Source organism: Eutrigla gurnardus, assembly GCF_963514095.1.
Source record: "Eutrigla gurnardus genome assembly, chromosome: 1".
In the NCBI taxonomy this organism is placed as follows: Eukaryota; Metazoa; Chordata; class Actinopteri; order Perciformes; family Triglidae; genus Eutrigla; species Eutrigla gurnardus.
Window position 1 is genome coordinate 2,359,150 of NC_139915.1, and position 21,983 is coordinate 2,381,132.

General features: G+C 47.4%; 1 protein-coding gene across 2 annotated transcripts in view; it reads right to left on the minus strand.

Moving 5' to 3' along the window:
• Nucleotides 1-21,983, minus strand: part of gse1b (Gse1 coiled-coil protein b) — a 150,068-nt gene that overhangs the window by 76,570 nt on the left and 51,515 nt on the right. The window lies entirely within an intron of this gene.

The following is a 21,983-nucleotide window of genomic DNA, read 5'->3' on the forward strand; positions in this document are numbered from 1 at the left end:
TGTATGTTCACACAATCCCTCGCTGAAAGGTAGTACAAGGGTTTCCACTACTCCCACACAGCCGCTATCAAACAGCTCTCTTTCTCTGCTGGCTTCCCGTCTCCTGATCTCTTGAGTAATACTTTCACAAAGACAACGGGAGAATTAGGTGGCAGCCGGCTCACAAACCAACTGATTGGCTGAAAAGAAGCGAGAGGGAGGAGCGGCGTGTTTCCCCTCCCTCTCTTCTCCTGGCATCCTGTGGGCACCTAACGGAAAACACAGTCAGAAAGACACTAATTCACCATGCAGATGGACAGGCAGACAGACAGATGGACCGAGGGAAGGAGAGGCAGATTTTCATTGGCTCTCGGAGGTAGCGGTACCCAGACGAGGCGAAGGCCACCCCGGTCTGACTCGTCTCCGCAGCACAACCCCTTCCTGTGGCGGAGATCTGGAGGTCCAAGGGACGAGTTTGCTCCCTGCTCCCCCCCTGGCTTCCCCCTCCTCCCCCAACCCCACGTATTATACACAAACAGCACACAACCCACACACACACACCGAGGAGCCCTCCCTGCAGCAGCCCCATGACTCTTCCAGGGACCAGACAGGTGGTGGAGGCTGAGCGGGCACGCGAACGCCAGCCCACTGCCAAGGGCTCCGTGCCAGTTGGCACCGAGTTAACAGGCGCACTCCCTCAATGTGGAGCACAGTGCACACATGAAGATAACAGGCCTACACACACGCCTGTCGTACTGTACTTGTGAGGACCTTATACCACAGCAGGCCGAACCCTCATCGTAACTTCACTTCCAAACGGAAAAAAGAAGAACAGAAGAGTTCGGAGAGGCCAAAATGACATAAAATTAACTCCATATTTTCCAATGTCGAGTCTCTATTTGATCATGTGAGGAGACGATACACTAGCATGTGTGTGTGTGTGTGTGTGTGTGTGTGTGTGTGTGCGCCATATATGACTAGCATGAATTAGGGTCCATAATAGTGTCCACTGGGGCTCAACGTAACGTAGCTGACTTACAGTTCTTAGCAAGGCCAGATTCAAAGACTGGAGCAAATTCAGGAATTGATAGTATTTTTTTAAACAAAGGTGTGGTACACTCATGTCCTCTTGTGGCTGAAATGCATTGGCATATTAAAATTGCTCTATTAGAATAAAAACTTGAATGAACTGGTAGGTCATGTTCATGTGGTCGACTTCTGCGTACCAGTTTCATTATAACTAAAGAAAACGATTTATTGGAAGTACTTCAATTAAATCCATCCCAAAGCTTTTTAACGAGTTGTTATTTTCCATTGTGAAGTGTAAAAGGTTGACGGCGGTTTGCTATTTTAACAACACATATGGGAACAGTCATCTAAAAGCAGTTTTTTCCAATACAACATGTTTTTTAAACATGAATTTTAGGACCAAAGCTTATTTTATTAAGTCTGTGATTTGGTGGCACAAATCTCACCCCATACGGAGACGTGCATGCCCTCTCACACGTGGCACTGGCACATTTTGCAGCATGTGTAGTCGATCACCATATGCCGACTAAAAGAGAGGCCTCGTGTCTTCGACAACAGACTGTCTCTGCATTAGACACCCACACACCGCGCCATGAGTGCTGGGATCTTGTCCTCTGCGTTACAAAGCCCTTTTATAGGCATTTATATTTACACATTGACATTGGAAACCGTGTGTGTGTGTGTGCGTGTGTGTGTGTGAGAGCAGGCATGCGAGTCTGAATGGGATAAAATCATAATAAATTCTATTGACTGTGGAAGGAGTCTCTAATATTAAACAGGCCTACTTTTATATTCAACTCAAACTGACAAAGTGACAAGAACAATTGTCTTCCCCTCCCTCTGGAGACATTATACTTTGATAAGGAGAGTGCTTTTTCTGTGTGAGAGCAGAACAGAAAGTGTCATAATACCATTCCTCAACAGTGCTAGATCTGACGGGACATCTACAGGAGGTTTTATGAGATGGAGGGAACTTGTTTTGTCGCTTCACTAATTTATACACCACTTCCACACTAATACGCTGCAGAGCCCGGCGTGCCATGTGTTTAGTGAAACACTGCGGCGACGGTCGATGATGTCACGGAGTCATGGTCGTATACTCCACAGACAGCTGAACATACAGAGAGACACGCATTCAAACAAGCAGCTCGACAGCTTCTACATTAATGGGGTGTTTAAAAAGGCTTTTAAACTCATTTCTCCTCCTTCTATCTCCTCCTCTTGTTTCTCCCCTCTCTCCCTCCGTTAATCTCTTTCATAGTGCATCCCCCCGGCACGCATTTTCTCCAGCGCTGCTTGCTTCTGCCTTCATTTAGCCTCACAATCAATCTCCTTTCTTTGTTTCTCCAAAGATTAAAGCTACTTCAAGATTGAGGAGTGTCACAAGCTAACCAACTGAAACAGACATTTAAATTCATAGCCCACACCCTCAAAGGGTCCAACCTCCCGCACACACACACACACACACTATTCGACAATAAACATGTCGACATATGCCAGCAGGGGGAGAACGGGGAGGATAACCGTTACAAAACTAACACTGCTTAATGGCTTTCTGTTCTCTCCTGTTTCACTCAGAAGCCTCCTTTAGCTATATGTGCTTAGTCTCTGCTCTGTAAAACACTCCCGTCTCCATTCTACTCCCCCCCCCCACGCTCTTGAGAGAGGGTCCTGTCCCGGGCCAGCAGAATTGTGGCCGACCTTTCACCCCTGCCCGCTAATTACAGCACCATGGCGACACTTGAAGTACCTACTCAACCCCGGTACCACAAAAGTGAGCGTGTGTGAACACACAAAGAAACACACACGCACACACACACACACACACACGCACACACACACACACACACACACACACACCAGGCTTACATTCCAAAATGCACCAGCAACGACACGCACACTTGGGTGTGAGAACGCAGACACATTCAGAAAACATTCACTTTCACCTACAGCCACACACACACACACACAGACACACACACACACACACACACTGCTCCAGCTCGCTTGCTCTACAAAGTCATTTAATTGGGGCCTCTTTTCAATCCTAAATGGCAGAGATCCCGCTGACCCAGCTTTTACAATAGAGAACCCCCACACCTCCCTCTCCTCCTCCACATCGCTCCCCCCTCTACTCGCCCTCCACCTTCCCATTCTTTCTCCTCATTTTTGTTTACAGAATGCTGAGAGGAGAATGAGGACCAGGAATTCCTTCGACCCCTCTGTTGGCCACTGTAACAGCCCTCTCTGCATCCCTCGGCTGAGTCCAGACTCCTCCACACCTCTGGCTCCGCCCCCTGACCTGCTCCAAACCGAAGATACAGCTGACATCCCGTTCTATGTTTGTGTTTGTGTGTGTGTGTGTGTGTGTGTGTGTGTGTGTGTGTGTGTGTGTGTGTGTGTGTGTGTGTGTGTGTGTGTGTGTGTGTTCACAAAGAGGCTTCGTTGAAGTAGTCCTGCTCCCTCTTGACCTAACATCCAGATAGATCAGCAGTCCTTATGTAAGACCAGATCGGCTTCTATAAGATTGTTTTTAATGCAAAATTGTAATATTTTCCAGATTTGTTAGTGTCCTATTGTCTCCTGGGTTTCATTCACTTGTTTCATAAACTGGGTCTTTTGTAAATGTAACTCGTAAACATTTGGATCAAATCCAACTGGAATTTAATTCTATTCTCATCTTTTATTTAATGAATTAGTGGTTTGGAATCAGTGAGCAGGTGTTCCTTTCTTCTAGTTTTGTACCTACAGTATAGATGATAACTGAGCTCCTTCTGTTGTGTATTTCTAACATGAAGATAAAGTTTAAAACATTAAGCAGTCATCCTGTAGTCCCTTCTCGTTTGAATTACAACGGAACAATTACTCCAAATGAACTGATCTCAAATGGAGCATCGTTAGAAACTCTCCACCGCCTGACAGAACTGCCTGTGGTCATTTTTAAGACCATGATAAACATTTGTATGCTTTATGATATCATTTTACTACCTTTGGTGCCACGACAGCCACCGTGGATCATTTCTGTAAATCCTACCAGAGCCTTCTTTTGTCTTAAATGTTCTGAGTGACCCTCCCCCTCTCTCTTTCTCATCATCTCTGCATTTGGAAGAACTGGATCGAGTGTGTGTGTGTGTGTGTGTGTGTGTGTGTGTGTGTGTGTGTGTGTGTGTGTGTGTGTGTGTGTGTGTGTGTGTGTGTGTGTGCATGCTATCAGTGTCTAACAGGTGGAAGACTCTGGCTGCTCTTCTCTGGAACAGTTCTGTAAACAAATGACATTTCCCCACCGAGGCAGGGGAAGGAGATATACGGCAGTCTGTTTGAAGACACAATTATACCGAAAAGGGAGAGGTGATGTACGACGGGATGGAGGAGGAGACAGACAAAAAAACACCACAGAAATCAAGAGAGAAACTATAGAGATAGTATATAGAAGTAGAAAAATTAGCAGAGGTTAATCCTGGTGGAAAAGGAAATGATGATGTGGATGGCACTAAGTCTCCCTTGTGGCGACGTTCTCCAGGATCAGTTATGGATGTAGCACACTCCCGTCCTCGTTCTCTCTCTATCTGCCTCTCTCTGTCACACACACTCAGGAAGGCTTGTTAAGCTGGGAATCCCTCACGGCTCTGTGCTCTCTTGTGTGCGGCAGGCTGAGCATCCATTATGTATGCCCCACACACACCGTCTCTTTACATGGGTCAGTGCCACATGCATGCACACGCACGCACACACACACACACACATGTGCACACACACACACAAACCGGGATACATACACAAAGTGGCCCGCAGACACCCAAGCCTTTAGTCAAATGCCAGGAAAGCTACCTCAGTGGCTAAAACTGTCACACACACACACACACACACACACACAACACACACACACACACACACACACACACACACACACACACACACACACACACACACACACACACAGAGCACACACACCCTGCTCTTCTCTTCTTTTCAGATAGGGAGATATGAGAGCGTGAGATATAGAGATGGAGAGGTGGCGTGGAGGTAGCGAGGGCAGAGTCGTGCTTCAACAGAAAAATAAATGATTGCTGAATGATTCATCCTTAAAGAGGGAGAGGGAAGAAAGGAAAGGACAAAGCAAGAAAAAAGCCACCATTTCTCCATAAGTCTAACTCCACCCATCCTGGCGTTTTATCCTTTGCTCCCGCTGCCTTTAATAACCAGGTATATTGCTCCCACTCGCCTCTCTTTTATCTTTCTTTGAGCATATCTGTCTTCTCCAAGCCTATATCCTGTGCCATCCATTTCTTCTCTCTTATCTGTGCAAATCCATGTTGTGCTGCTGTTCTCTTTATGTGCTTCACTTCACATCTCTCCACTCTTCGTTTGACCCCACCTCTCCCTCTCTCTCTCTCTCTCAGCATTACTGAATGTCCTCTTTCTCCTTCCCTATTGTGCTGACGGTGGAGCCAAAAGAGGCACACTATGCGAGTGTGTATTTGTAAGTGTGCATGCGTGTGTGTGTGTGTTTGTGTGTGTGTGATGCTGCTCTGACCCTCTAATCAGTGTGAGGAGAAACAGAGGAGGACTTGTACTGCCCAGCAGGGTCAGAGGCCGTGTAGAGTCAGCCATTACCCTCTTTCACCGAGACACACACACAATTCCTGGGCTTCACGCCCAGTGAGGCATCTGCCTCCGAACAGGCAGTCTTGTGTACAACAGCCCTGCTGGAAATACACACACACACATACACACACACACACACACACACACACACACACACAGATAGGAAAGACCGCACCACTCTGTATCTGTGCACTGTTTGACTGCTCCAACCCCAGGTCTCTTTATCAGCTGTCTCATCTTTCAAAGCCTTACAGACACTCTCACTCTCTCTGTCTCCACACACACACACACACACACACACACACACACACACAGATCTTTGGAGGCCCTTCCAGTCTGTGTTGACACGGCTCCAGCTTCTCCAGCTGACTGCTTTGGTGCACAGTGTAGAAAAGTTGTGTAAATAACATCTAATATTACACATCAACTTGTGAAGGAATTATCTACCGTATATATACTCACTCACTCACTCACTCACTCACTCACTCACTCACTCACACTCACACACACACACACACACACACACAAAGGTTAAAACTCTTCTCTCTAAAAAGAGAAAAGCGTAAATAATCAAATGAATAATGCCTGAAAACATAAAAAAGGTTTTCACTTTTTCAACCACCAACAAAGAATTCCTGTTCGTATTCTCTTTGTTTGACATATATCTATTATTCCTGGTTTTGGTTTACATGTCAACATCCAACCTGGCACCTTAACATTCAGGGTAAAAGGCTATATGACCTCAAGAGTCATGGCTGTTGAGCCTGCCAGACCTACAGCCAGTTAATTACATCTTCAGAGGTTCATCCTACATGAGGCTGGAAGCAGGATCCTGCCCTTGTGAGAGCAGAGCAGCACCATAGGATGAGCTGGGAGGAGGAATGATATCAATTATGGAGGCTGAGGTTGTCGTCTCTGTGGTCATCATGGTGCATATTCTCATCACCCATATGTTCTGTTGAGCATACAGTCTATGCCTTTGTTCCCTATTTAATCCCATCATCTCTCCTGTCCTCTGTATCGGTCTGCCGTCCTTCTCATCCACCGCTCTCTTCAACACCCCCTTCCCCCCCAGAATCATTCGCCTCTCCTCTCCTGCTCCGTGTCACGGTCCCACAGTGTTCCCTATAGACTGAAAGAAAGGCCAGCTTAACATTGTAGCAGCTTGGCAACCAGGCACTAAAAGAGGGGGGGGTGTAAAAAGATGGGAAAAAAAGCCCTATGTTTTCCCTTGAGCCTCTTCTTCTCTCCATCTCTGACCCCCATCTCTCCACCCTCTCTCTGTCTCTCTGATTCTCTCCTCTAAGCTGGCTGATGGCGGTGGGGTCGGGGACCCTGGCTGAGTGGAACTCATTACAGACTCCCTTCATTTCCATTCTGAGTGGGGCCTGTAGAGAGAGAGCGCACCAGGGCATTGAGGTGCACTCGCACAGGGAACAGGGCGAACACATTGAGCAAGACACCACTTATGAAGAGTGACGGCCAACAGAAACAGCCTTTAATACCCCCACAGAGGAATACGAAGAAAGGTGGGGGGGGGGGGTTGGGGGGGGGGGGCTAGCACGCCAACCACAGAGGGGGGAAGAAGGGAGGGAGAGATGGCGAGGAGCGAAGGAGCAAAGCAAGAAAATAGTAGGACAAGGCAGGGAGCAGGGCAAGCTGCAGGGCTGACACAACAAGAAGGCTTATTTAATAAACATGAGCTGGATCCCAGTGCAATCGAGTGCTACAACGGAAAGCTTATGCAGATGAGAGGCGACCTAATGACTAAATGGAGTGGACGGAGAAAAGAAAAGGAAAGGAAAGAGAGGAGGGAGAGATTAAAGAGGGAATGGAAGGCAGAGGCGAGGGAGTAGTGTTTAAGTGTCTGTGATGGAGTGTAAACAGAGGAGCTGGGTGGAGGAAGACTTTGTTTAACAGAGACAGAGGACTAAACTTTACCCATCATGCAGCTGTGCAGGTTACCAGACCATCAAGAGCAGCATGGCGAGGGCAGAGCTTGTACAGCCTCATCAGGAGAGGACATTCTTACATGTGGAGTTTATTGTGGCTAAATATTGTTGCCATGGTAATACCAGTTTCTTGTATACAAATGCAGCCACAGAACTAGATAAACAGTGACACTCTGATGTGTGTGTAAGCACCTCATCAGCCACAAATCAACAAACATCAGGCTAATTTGCACCAATTACAGCGCAGCATTTATGCGTCGGTGAGTTCCATTAGAAGGAAGCAGCCGTGAGCGTTAAGAAAGGGGGAGGTTTAAAGGCTTCTAATGGTGTGTGTGCAGGAGATGGGTCCAGGCTTTTGGCGGCAGAAAGCTGTTTACCTGGAACAGAGGATTATGGGACAACTCCCTGTGGCATGTTGGAAGCTGTGGGGGTCCAGGGGGGCGGGGCCTTAAATCATTTTAGGGAACAGTCACAGCTCTCAAAGTCCTTCAGCGCCGCTCTCTCCCTCTTTTATTCCGTCTGTCTGCCTTCGCTTTTCTCACGCACACACACAAAAACACCCACACACACTCTTCATCACCCCCAAAATATTTGTCTCCTCTCCATTCCCCTTTTTGCAAAAGGCTTAAGTCGCAGTTAGTTTTCCAAACTTAATCCATCAGACACCATTTCATTTTCTCCCTGCACAAGTCATTCTTTTTTGCTTTCTTTTCCCAAATTGCAAAAGAGGTGACACAAGTTGCAGTTTTGAAATCTATAATATATCTCAAAGGTTCTCTATTCAACATTCAGAGCATTGATACAAAAGCAGTAAGGATATTCAATGTTCAAGGATGATTTATTGTCATTGTGCAACGCAACAAAAACAACATAATAGTGCAATTTTTGAATTTGCAATAATAAACAATAATATTTTCTTAGTGGATAACATGAAAAATTCAACATTAGGGGAACATTTTCCAACAACTATGAGTATGTTTGAGCACCAAGCATCATTGAAGTAAACAGTACTGAGTAACGGCCACCTGAGCAGGAAATTAAGACACCCTCCTTCTCTTCATCTAGTAATCGGGTTTCTCTGCTCACGTTTGTTTCCAAAGCCAGCTGTGCATTCATTTAGTGCATTCGAGTCGCTCTGTTGCGCCCCACTAGCTAGCTAATGGCCGCCGCTCTGCATTCTGGCAGTTACTGCCGATCACGCCATCCTGACCCATGGTGTCATTGTGCTATTCTTTAAATTCCAGCATCTATAATTACTGTATATAGTAAAACCTATACATGGCAAATGGACTTGCATGAATAGAGCTCCTTTCTAGACTTTTCAGACCACTCACATCTAATCATTCACACACTGATGGGTCATCGGGAGCAATTCAGGGTTCAGTATCTTGGATTTCAACATGCAGACTTTCTACTTTTCAAAGTTATTAATAAAAAACAAATACATTTAAGGCAAAGCAGACTGTACTATAAAGATAAAACGGGATTAAATATCTCCAAAGTGTGCTTACATGAGACTACCAGGGGAATGATGGTGTGTTGCCCTGCTATCATGGGATTCGTTTCCTGCCCAGTTCTGCCAAAGATATGGAAACAATAGCAGAGGAATTAGAGATAAGGAGAAAAGCTTTCTCTGCACTAAAACAGGTATCCTCATGAAGTCACCCAAGGCTTTGTCTTCGTCACGTCAGTGGCAGCTTTGTCCTCCCCGTTACGTCGGGGGACTACGAAAAATGCTGCAGTGAGATCAGAGATAGAAGGAGCGCTGTGGGTGGACGCCAAATAGAACACTCCTACTCTAAAGTGGGACAGTCTGTTGGCAGCATGGAGTCCGGCATGTGTGTTTGTGTGTTTGTTTGCAACACAACTGCTTCTGTTCCTGGGTTATAAATTGTTTGCATTCCTCACTTCTCCTTCCTGTCCAGAGTGTGGGTGGATTCGTCTATTCGTCTTTGTGCATGTCTATTTGTGTTAGTACATTCACACAGTGGATGTGAGCTGGCGTATGTGTGTGTCTCAGTGTGAGTGGGAGGAAGAGTGTATATGCAACGCTGAGTTTAATTAGCCTGCGTGGCGCTAGCGGGGCAGACAGGGCCGTAGAGCGGCGAACGGGAGCAGGTGTTCTGTGCTACTTGGGGGAGTCAGGGTCCAGCCTCCAGAGTGCCCCCACCCCACCAGCACAGCCCTGGCCTTGACCGATGGTGACAGAGGGTTTACCTGCATGCCTCTCTGAGTCCGAGCAAGGCTGGAGGAGGGTAATCACTAATCGCTACCATGCTGGCTTTTGCCTGCCTGGCCTATTCACCCCACAACAGGGAGGGTGAAGCCTTTAGAAGAGGAGAGTCTCTTGTCTTAGATCTACGGCAAACCGGGGAGGAAAAAAAGGGGCTCTGGTCTGGTACCACAGCAGGGGCCCGGGAGGAAGCCCCGGTCAAGAGCTGATACCAATATTATGGCTCAGAAAGAGAAAGAACGAGGGAGAAAGGACACGGGGTGAGGGCCAGGTGGCAGCAGTGGCATGTCCCCGCCACCTGGCCCAGAATATGAACCCTCCTCGCTCCTCCTGTCCTCCCAGTGTGGGATGACACTGGCTGCCTGTCTGCCGGGCTGGCTAGCTGGCTGTCAGCCGCTCCATCTATCCGTCTGTCAGCCTCACTATTAGTCAGTCAGTCAGTCAGTCAGTCTCCCATACACAGTCTGTCTGTTAGCCCATTAGTCTTGCCTCCGGCTGCTGCATGCTAAAACAGCTTGCTAGCACCACCTGTACTCATCAGCCGCTCCACGTTTTCCTCGACTCGTCCGTTTGCATCGATATCCCTGCCTCTTCTTATTTTCCTCTCGGTTTAATGCCATCTTGTTTCCTTCCTCCCTCACCGCCTCTCTGATCCATCTCTCCTTATTTCACCCCCCCTCCATCCCCTCACTCTTGTTCCTTTTCCTTCCTTCAGCCAAGTCAAGCATATTAACAAGCATTTCAATTACAGCAGCCACACGCAAACACACAAACACAGATATGAACATGTGCACGGAATAAGAGAAAACAATACCTCCGGCACAAACACAAAGATACAAGAGCTTGTTTCATTCACTGCCAGCTACATTCAACTTCAAACAGGTCCTCCTGATGCTTAATATGCAGTCTCCGCTGCAGATGCATGAAAGGAAACAACTCTTACAAAACACTGTGACTGGATAAAAAAAAAGGGTCTATGAAGACATGGAGGTTTGCTGGGGGTAACATTTCCTGACACCTAGCTTGGAAACAGGAAGGAGTTCGGGAAAGCACTGCTGGCGTAGCCTAAAACCTCAACCCTGCTGTTGTGTGGAGTACAAAGTGATGTTTGAAAATGCACGGAGGCACACACACGTACACAAATGCACATAAACACTCACACACTCTCACACACACATACATGCACAGAGGACAGCAGAAACTCCTCCTGCCAGCCCTGCACCATCTGTCTCTCTGTCTGTGCTCCGCGACCGTGCCCAAGCAGGGCCCCGGCAGAGTCAGTGTGAAATTAGCTGCCTTTGTGAGGCTTTGTCTGGCTGTGCGTGTCTGCTTGGTGCCGCCACGCTCGGTTCGGAGGCGGATTTCAGGACATACTTGCCGTCGATGTCAAGAGGGGAACCCACGTTGGAGTGCAAGTGTGTGCGAGTGTTTGTGTAAGAGAGGTGGAGGGCAGAGTAAATCCACTGGTCTGATCTAAAGGCTATTTCCCCTGACCCCTGACCTCTAAACGATGACCTTAGCCTCAATACATTCCACCCACACCAGCCTGCAAATGAGGTGCGTGTATGTGTGTGTGTTTACCTGCTATTGTCTGGCCCTGGAAGCCTATCTGGCCCTGGTCGGCCATATCTAGCTCCCAGGGTGCTCTTTGATATTCACTCAGCACTCTGACCTTTCACGACCTTTGACCTGACCTTGCAACCCCAGGCTTTTGAGAGCTCGGCCCCCTTCCTCTCCGCCTACTAATACGTGATAAATCATGTCTGCGCTGACACCGTTCAGGATGCACGCATACACGTACACACACACCAGTTATCCCACTGCCACATCATCACACACACACACACACACACACACACACACACACACACACACACACACACACACACACACACACACACACACACACACACACACACACATTAATGAGCCCAGGGGTTAAAGGTTGTTGACATTCCTCTCACGCTCCTGTCTCAATACTATTGGATGGCCCACACACACACACACACACACACACACTTGCCCACAGCACACTGTGGGAAGCTGAAAAGCTTGTAGATGTGCTCCTCTGGGCCCTTCGACGTCAAACAGGAAAGCTAAATTGTTGTATGAAGCCGAATGTAGCCACACATTACACCACACAGACAAAAGCACCAAGACTTAAGAGTTTCAGAGTTGCAAAGGTCCTGAGGCTGATTCAGTGTGTGGTCTGAGGCAGTCGGACTGGACTGATGAAGAACGCTACTGCCGTGTGACAGATAATAATTGTATTCTTCTCTGCTGCAGAGTCTTGGCGAGGAGACAAACCGTCTGGCAAACAGACAGCTTTACGGCGCAGAGCTCAATCAAACTGTCTCCCCACCCAAGGGTAAACACACACACACACACACACACACTCATACACGCAGGCATACACACACACACACAGGTGTGCACACAGATATACACGCAGATGAAACAAGCCTAGAGCCAGCAGAGCCTAACCCAGATTGATAACACCAAACAAATCAGCCTGTCAATTCCCCCAACTGCTTACAGGAACATAGCTTTATCAACAGTGACATTTTGATTGTTGCATACTTTACTTACCAAATTAATTTTGAAGTGTTCTAATTCAAATGCCATTAACATTGTACACTGGCTGATTTCAGCCATTATTCCTGCACAGATGAGCCGTAAAGTCAGCAGTCATGACAAACGGGAGGCAAGCGGTAGCTCCAATGTGCGACCTCTGCTGGACAGACGAGGCATAACACCAATCAAACCTCCACTGCTGGGTTTCGGATACTGGTGGGGAAATTGGCAACGGTAAAAGCCGAAGCTGATTGGCTCTGCTGCCCTCCTTAGGCACCCGATGCTCTCCCTAAGGAGAGCTGGGCTCCTCACTAACACCACACAAGAGAAGTAATGCAGGGAAAAGGTGTGTGTGTGTGTGTGTGTGTGTGTGTGTGTGTGTGTGTGTGTGTGTGTGTGTGTGTGTGTGTGTGTGTGTGTGTGTTTGCAGCCAAGTGAGGACAGACCAGCATTTTTGCTTCCCAGTGAGAAATCGAATTAAGAGAAATGTACTATGTTATATGTTAGTGCAGGTTTGTACATGTGTATTTTGGTGTGTGTGTGTGTGTGTGTGTGTGTGTGTGTGTGTGTGTGTGTGTGTGTGTGTGTGTGCGTGCGTCAAGGCATGTGTGTATTATATCTTGGCTTGGCTGACCTCTCACCTCCATTGCCACCTCTAGACCCTGCAACAATTGTCCCTTTGAGGGCTCTGGGCCCCTGTGGCCCCTGAGGGAGGGGGGGAGACCAGTCATGGCGGTCTGATCCTCAGTTGAGCTAACATGATTAGAGGAGCCGGGGCTAAGAGGGGAGGACTGCCCCATCTCTTTCTCTTGGGGATCAGAAATGACACTCGGCTTCAGCAGATGCCCTTAGAGCTGCAGACAGCCAACTCACAATCCAGATTCCCAGAGTAGCAGTAGACACACCAGACATGTGACACTCTGAATCCTCGGAGGAGCAGAGGACATCTTCAACGTAAAACACACACACTCTCTTTACTCTCGTCAAGCAGTCCTCTAGGAAGGCACTTCATTTAACTCCAACTGCTCTCCAGCTATCTTGGAAAAAGTAAAACATGATGTTTTCAATAGGACAGACTGTTGATGAGTGGATCTCTCAGGTAGTGGCTGGTTAAAAGGAAAGCTTAAAGAAAGAAGGAATCTGATGCGATTGTTGAGCTGAAAGCAAATCAAACCACTACACCCAGTTTACATGTGGCTCTAATGATGACTGGCTAAATCACATCGGCCTAATGAATTTAGGGACTCTCTAATCAAATCTGTGTGCTCTGGCTATGACTGACATCAGTACGTGTGTGTGTGTGTGTGTGTGTGTGTGTGTGTGTGTGTGTGTGTGTGTGTGTGTGTGTGTGATAATGAATGGGACTCTATGGCAGAGGATTTGTGCATGCTTGTGATGCAGAATGAAACTGAGTGTCAGGGTTTTTCTGAAATGCAATAATAAGCATGAAGACATCAAAGTATTGAGAGGATAGAAGAGGAAGAGGGTGAGCGAGGGAGGGAAACGATGCCTGTATGCATGTGTGTGTGTGTGTGTGTGTGTTTGGGTGAGTGTGTGTGAGAGTGCATGCATGCATTCATGATTGCACATCTGGCAGCCCAAAGAGTGTCGTTCCACTGTGACCCTATTTAGCTCTCCATAATATAGTCACACTCTCATTACCACCCAGTTTGCATGTGTGTCTGTGTGTGTGTGTGTGTGTGTGTGCACGCGCATGTGTGTGTGTGTTATTCTAGCTGCTTCCCCCATTATACTGTGTTTAAACATGAGAGAGCTATTTCAGACAAGAGAGAGCTGCATAAGGGCAGAGGAAAGCACACACACGCACACACGCACGCACACAGACACACACAGAGAGACACAACAATGTAATACCCCCCCCCCCCCCCCCCGCTCTGATTAATAAAGGTCAATTAGCAATTATAATTTCCATATTTAATCAGTCCCCTGTGGTGTTACGCTGTGGCCTGAGCTTTGACAACAGGCTCTCTCTCTCTCTCACTCTCCCTCTCTTTCCCTCTCTCTTTCCCTCTCTCTCTCTCTCTCTCTCTCTATGTCACGCTCCTCCGGTCTTCCCATCTCCTACGTCATTAACATCTGAGCATCCCTCCCTTCTCCACCTCCTCCTCTCCTAGCCCCTCCCTTCTCACCATGTCATCCCTCTCTCCTCCCCTCTCTCCCCCCTCTCCCTCTGTCTTTCCACCCTTCCTCTCTCTCTCTTTCTGATGAATGCCTCCCCTCATTAATCTTGATGTTTTTCCTCTTGCTGTGTTCTTCCACAGGCCTTCAAACCTCTCGCTAATTGCAATTAATCACCGAGGGAAACAGATGCTGGGAACAAAGGCAACCTGGGGGGCCATGAGTCTGTACATGTGTATGTGTGTGTGTGGGGGGGGGGGGGTATCAGTGTGCATGTACAGTATGTGTCCATGTGTACAACAGGGTGGGGGGTTTGATGAAGTTGTCAGTCAGGGTGCCACAAAACATTTGGGTCCCTGGGCTGTGTTTGTGTGTGTGTGTGTGTGTGTGTGTGTGTGTGTGTGTGTGTGTGTGTGTGTGTGTGTGTGTGTGTGTGTGTGTGTGTGTATGTGGGGGGTGTGATGGTGATTCCTGCTTGTAGTACAGTATGTGACCAAACCTGTCACAGTTTCAGCATCGGTCTAATCCAGCTGTGTGGCGATGACCGTGAGAGTTGATGAAAAAATAGCATAGATTTAACAAAGAGCAGCGTCTTGCTTTAACATGACTGCTTATGTGTGTCTATAGCCCAACTGGTATAGTACCTCTGTGACTCTGTCATTTCACAGTGAAGAATGATGCAAAAAATACACACAACAGTATTATTAAAAAGCAAACAAACGCCACGGAAATTACAATTCAACATGTTTCCTCCTTCTCTTTCTGATGTTTACTGGAACACGGTGATTACTGAACTCCGGGCGGTGTTATTTTATTCCACCTGCAGAGAATAATCACAGTCTCTTTCTTTCCCTCCCATCTTCCTTTTTCCTATCCACCCCCTCCCTCCCTCCCCCTCCTTCAGATGTCTGCCATCACTGCAGGACCTTCTGTTTGAGAATCCACAGCTTACTGAAAATACGCTCCATGTTCAGAAGAATAAAGCACCCGCATACACACATTATCCATAACTGCTTAGCTCAATCAGCGAGAGAGGGGTTTAATGTTTGTGTGCGTCAGGCAATATTATCCATCATGGCTATCTGCATCACTTATCAGCCACAAGGAGGCGGAGAAAGAAAGGCTCCTGAAGAATAGAGACACTCCAAAGCACAATGGAGAAGAAATGAAAAGAAACCACAAGTCATATTTTCCACTTTGGTACACACACATGTGACAATGCATGCACTCCCACACGCGTATCTAAGGAGAATGGACTCAAACAACACGACTCAATCCAGATGTGAGCGTTGGAAAAACCTATCAAACAATCAGTGGGAGGCAATACGGGGAAAGGATGCAAGTCTCCGCTATGTATTTACACAAGCTTGTTATGTTCCAAATCCACTCCAGGAACGCAGCAGAGTGTCCAACGCAATAAAGTCCGGCTCCGCCGCAGATAACAGACCGCAGCTTCTTTTCTCCCATCACTAGAGGATCATTCTAAGTAGCTTTGAGGCCCTGCATACGGGGCATCAGGACAATAATGAAATCAAGCTGATCTGATATGTTCTCTGGGATTAACACAATACGGTGACCCCTGCATAAACCCTGGCACACACACCATCAGCCTCAAACTGCAAGATGTGAGCGATAGCCGGGCTGGAGGAGGGAGGGGCGGGAGCGGGGGCGGCGTTAAGAGTGTAGCACCTCATAAATTGCTAAGAAGAAGACGTGAAGCAGGTGCTGTGTTAATGCTGTAGAAGCTGTGGGCCAAACCCCATTGTGCCCTTCCTCCCTCTCCCTCTCTCCCTCACATAACCACAATACAGCACAAATCATGCAGCGTATCGCTGGCCCTTCTAGAAAGGAAAAGGAAAAATGTTATATTCAAAATAAACACGTAATTTTGAATAATGAGCAACAGGAAAGGTCTATGTATTTACTTCTCTTTATGTGTACATAAGTGCCAATTAGTCAATGGTAATGACAGCACAGTGTACACAGCCAAAGCCTGCACCTCTGTTCGGCAGCAGCTCCATCCGTCACTGCTGCTGTCACACTTCAAAGCCCAAAGCATATTGAGCTGTTTTTCAATTTTTAGTAAAAGCAGAGTGGGAGGAGATCTTAACCAAAAGCCTGGAGGAAGCACTATTAAGTCTCTACTGTTCTTTACCTGACAATCCAATAACTTCAAGAAATGACAAAGCCTTCTACCCAAAACACAACCCTAGCCCTCCGCCCCTCACACACACACACACACACACACACACACACACACACACACATACATTCCCTTGACAATTCCTTCCCAGCAGGCTCCACTCAGCCTTTATTCATTTTTTATATATCACCTCCTGTGAGTCTATTGCTCGGCACGCAGCAATCGCTGCACTTAACCCATTATGCTAGGTAACGCTCCCCAGAACGGTCGCTCCCTCCCCGGGATAAATTATTAACTTCCTCACCATCCCGCCATTTATCACTGAGCCCCATCGAGCAGAACGGGAGAACCATTGCTCATATCCATGGCAACAAGGGCCCATTTGTGCAGCAGTTGGATGCTGCTGATGATGAGGGGAGAGATGAGGAGGGGAAGAAGGAAGAAGACAAATAATACCTGCTTTTATCAAGCTCTCTATTGTTGGCATCAGCTCATGCCCCTGATTTTCTACCTTCTCCATTGTTATCCCTCTTTTCCACCACCTCTCGGTGCCACTCCTTGCCTCTTCCTTCCCTTGCTCCGCTTGCCTGATTCACGCCACCCAGGCCTCAAGTCTGAGATGGCAGCAGTGTGGGTAATTAGATCAGAGCGTTTCCCCCGTCTCCATGGAGATGAATCATGGAGTGAGGGTGACAGTCTGAGCTTTAGCGCTACACGGTAACCTAATCAGAGCGTTTGAACCCCAGCCAGAGCCGCAACATAACCTAATAATACCAACGTGAACCTGCAGTGACCTGCATCCCTGTGCACAGCAGTGCACACACACAGGGGTGAGGAGCAGAGCTGGTTAGACACACCAGGTCACATCCCAGGGTGTGCTAGTGTGTGTGTGTGTGTGTGTGTGCATGAGTGAGCTTGAGAGGAGAAAGCCCTCACAGGTGTCCTAATTCATGAGCAATCGCAGCTCATGAATAATTAAACACTAAATGCAAATCTGCTCCTTTGATCATTTACATTCATGTCTAACAGAATTAATTAATCAAACAAACCTTTTCTTTATCCCCAGTGGAATAGAAAAACAGCAGTCAGAGCGCAAAACATGCACGCACACACACACACACACACACACACACACAGTTTTATACAGATTTAAAAACACACACACAGTAAACAGATTTACTAATCACACCATTTAGCCACATCTGAAGATGAACAACATTCTGTGTGTTGAGCGGGTTTGCATGACTCCACCTTGGACCGACCACATGGTGAAGGTGACTCTGATCTGGTCATGTGAGATTACTCTAATCTTCTGGAGTAGCCGACCCACCGTATGCACAAAATCACGGGGCGGTGCAACATCATCCATATGGTGAAGGATGACCGGGTGTCTTGCTGTGATAGTAAGAACGGTGTTACGTCTTAGACATGGTCCAAATCATCCCGAACTCATACGGCACGACACACAACACAGAGATAAGTAGGCTCTTTGTGAAACAGACGGTTGCTGATGGTTCTGATGGATAACACAACTGCATAAACACACACTCACACACACAGATCAGGTGGTCAGGATTTCATAGCCTTTTTTGATATGCTCACTCTGAGAGATGAACCTTATAAACAGCCACTCTTCAGTTGACCTCTTATTTATAGCAACAGTATCATACGCAGAGGGAACGCTCATAAAGGAAGACACAGATCCGCCTCCCTCCTCATCCCTATCGGTCCAGATCTCTGTCTCTCTCTGTTTTTTTTTGTGTTTTTTTTATTAGCGGGCCTCTCCTTCACTTAACCTGCCGCCTCTCCAAACCTACTCCTCTATTCCTCATAATAAGTCTGTTTGTATGCAGCGCACACTCCAGGCCTCACAAACACAGACTCCATACAGAGGCGAACTCGTACGACTCCCCTCGCAGCTCCATTCCCCTCCTGTCGTACCTTTTTGTCATCAATTTCTCCTCGGTAACAGTGAGAGCCACATCTGACTTATGGAGGATATCAATATCTCCAACTTAAAGCGGTGGAAAGGAGGGGCGCACACCTAAGTCTTCTTTTAGGACGCCTCGTAAAGCTAAATGATAGTTGAAGGGGATGAGAGACGGAGGGGGGAGGCGGGGGGAGAGAGACGGAGGGGGGAGAAGCGAGTGCCGGATGTTAACGCGATGGCAGGCGGCCGTAAATAACCGAGATACAGATCTACGGCGGGCGCGTGACGTTTTGCCGGTGAGGTACTTGGGTAATATTGAGAAGGTTAAAAAGGACTGAGTGGTTGACTGAGTGGCAGTGAGATACAGTGTGTGTGTGTTTGACGATTTACGTTGGAGCGGGCTCCACAATATGTGTTATCCCACTGGGGGATTTATGCTAACTGCCAGTGTCCGACGTCTTCCGACGTCTTTAACGCTGGGCTGTAAATAGCTGTCCGTCTCCGTTGGCAATGAGAGACCGTCAATAAACCCGTCACCTAGGACAGTTCCAGTCACACAGGACGGGCAGCCACGAAACTTAGACTCAGTTTACACAAGGAAGACCCTTTTAAGACGGCCTCTTCGTCCCCGTCGTCAGTCTAAACGCATAACAGAATAGAGTGGCGAAGTCCCGCCCCTTCTGCTAGACTTTATTTGCAAAGACAATTATTTGCTGGTCCCAGTCGTTATATGCCCCAAATTAGAAATATGTTGTTTGTGGATTTAAAGGATTAAATGATGATTTCACGTATGTTTATTGTGCAATCATTCAGTTTAAGGCTGTAGAGGAAACACAATGAGAAAGACTAACACGTGGTGTATGTGACATCACGTCATCACCCTTTCTCACAGCGATTCAGTGCCGATCAAACCAAGATGTTCCTGAATGTTCCAGCAGGTACGGCTGTGCTTTCAGTTCCCGTCCGATGAGAAGACGAGGAATCGCTGGCTCAAACTGACGGCTATCATTCATCATACGAGCTGTAGTTCACAACAAAACCTACCATTATCAAACTTCTTCGCCATAAATCGTAGTAAAAACCACAAACAACATGTGTGAAATTCATGGCACAATTCAAACGGGACCAGAAAATAATTTGGATCTTGCCATAGGAATACATGCATCAGAAATTCATATTGAGGTCCCATGTACCAGAAGTTGAAAGGCGGGACTTCACCACTCTATATTACGCCTCTGACGCCAACGGAGGTCTTCACAGAGCCGCATCAGAGGCGTGAGCGAGTGGAAACGGCGTTCTGTCTAAACGCTCTGAGCACCCGAGGAGGAAAAGACGTGTTCTCTGCAGTGTTACTGTAGGCGAACACACACTGCGGCGTGACCTTTGACACACAGAAATGCAGCTGAACAGAATGTGAGATGAATGAGGTCAAGGAGTCGGTGTTGAACCGAGGAGAGGATCAATGGAGCTCTTGAGTGTTTTGTGCACCTCTAGCCTCCCTCCCGCATTTCGATGCCTTTTTAAAGATCTCTCCACCCATCGTCCCTCGTCCCACCTCTCCTCATATTCCCTCAGAAACAAAACCACCATGACTTGTATATACAATAAAGAAGAAGCCGTTACAATAGTAACTGAAAACACTCATATGCTCTGCTATATGCCTTTGGTGGTATAGCTGTCAGCGCTGTACGAGTGTGTCTGGACACGTCCCAGAATGCATCATTCTACTGTGGGAGATCTATGGCATGGTGACTCCAGCTCACTGGCACCCCACGAGCGTTATAGTGTGCATGTGATCGGCAGATGAAAAGAGAACAAGGCAGTGACAGAACGACAAGCAGGGAAGAGGCAGAGCGAACATGTAAAGGACAAAATGCTTTCTTCACTGGTTGGTAGCATCTCATTTTTCTCATTAGGGGGAACTCATCTGAGCTCCGAGGATAAAAGGAGGACTGATAGCCGGTATTTCTTTCTCACTCCATCTCTCCTCTCCCTCTTCCCCCCCCCACTGTGCACATGCCACCTAATTAATTACACCCGACCACCGCTTTGCTACAACAACCGCTGCCTGCCTAATTAACGGCACGCCTCCATCACGACCCCACTTCAAAGGTTCTGGGTGTGTTTGTGAGATAGAAGAGGAGGAAAAAGTATATGTGTGAGAGAAAAGGAGGCGGGGCCTGAGAGAATAAGCATATAAAGAGCGGGGCTAATAGGAATGGTGAGACCAGCGGAGCTAAAAACAAAAGGAATGCAGAAATGATGAGATGAGCACTTTGATGTGACAGACCCACGCTCAACAACAAGAGAGGGAGCCGGGAGATGGATGGAGCACCCCCTCTCCATCCCCAGCTGGCCTCTATCAGTCAGGCTGGAGCCAGAGAGGCTGGTGGGGAGTCCCGACGATGGGGTGTCTCACCCCGGACACGTCACTCCCAATCCCCCCCAAGCCTGCCTGAGCCTGGCCAGACCTCGGTGCTGCTGCAGCCTGCCACGCCAGCCTCCGTGGCTCCGGCTGCCCTAAACACAGTCGTGCTGATCGTATCAGAGAGAGAAATGGAGCAAAGCGAGCCTATGAAAACACACACAGGCTGTGCACGCCGAAAGCCACGTACACCACATGTAACGGCGTCACGGCTGGGTTGAGACCAGGGAGAAGTGAAGGGAGAGGGATGGAGAGGGACGGAGCTTATAATTTGTTTAGTGTATGTGATTGCATTAATGGAAGGGTCATATTATTCTTCACCCACGTCTCACACACACACACACACACACACACACACACACACACACACACACACACACACACACACACACACACACACACACACACACACACACACACACACACACACACACACACACACACACACACACACACACACACACACACACACACTCATACAGAGAGCTGAAGCCCAGTGGGGCAATCATAACATAAATAGTGCTTGACTGGCCCTAGACAGAGACACACACACACACACACACACACGTTTCCTGTGATCTGCTCGACAGTTTATGAATGAGAAGAAAACAGAAAAACGGCACCACAGAAGAAGTAAATTATATTAGAGCAGAAAAATATTAGTGAATCTAATTAGTGTCTAATTAGTGAATCAAGTGACATTGATACCGTTTGACATTATGAAGAAACAAGTAATTGATTGCAACTTTAAATACATCCAGAGATGTAAATATACGAGTAAAAGGAAATGAGATTCGTCCTTGGTACACGAGACAAAAATCCTCATAATTCTATCCAGCAAAATAAAACTATCTTGATCATTATTTCTGCTTTGTGTGACGGTTGGAAGAAGTTATGATAAGGTCAGGGAAGCTAAGACACATCATTGTAAGAAATATTTCTGTCATGTTACTGGAAAGTATTTATGCCAGTTA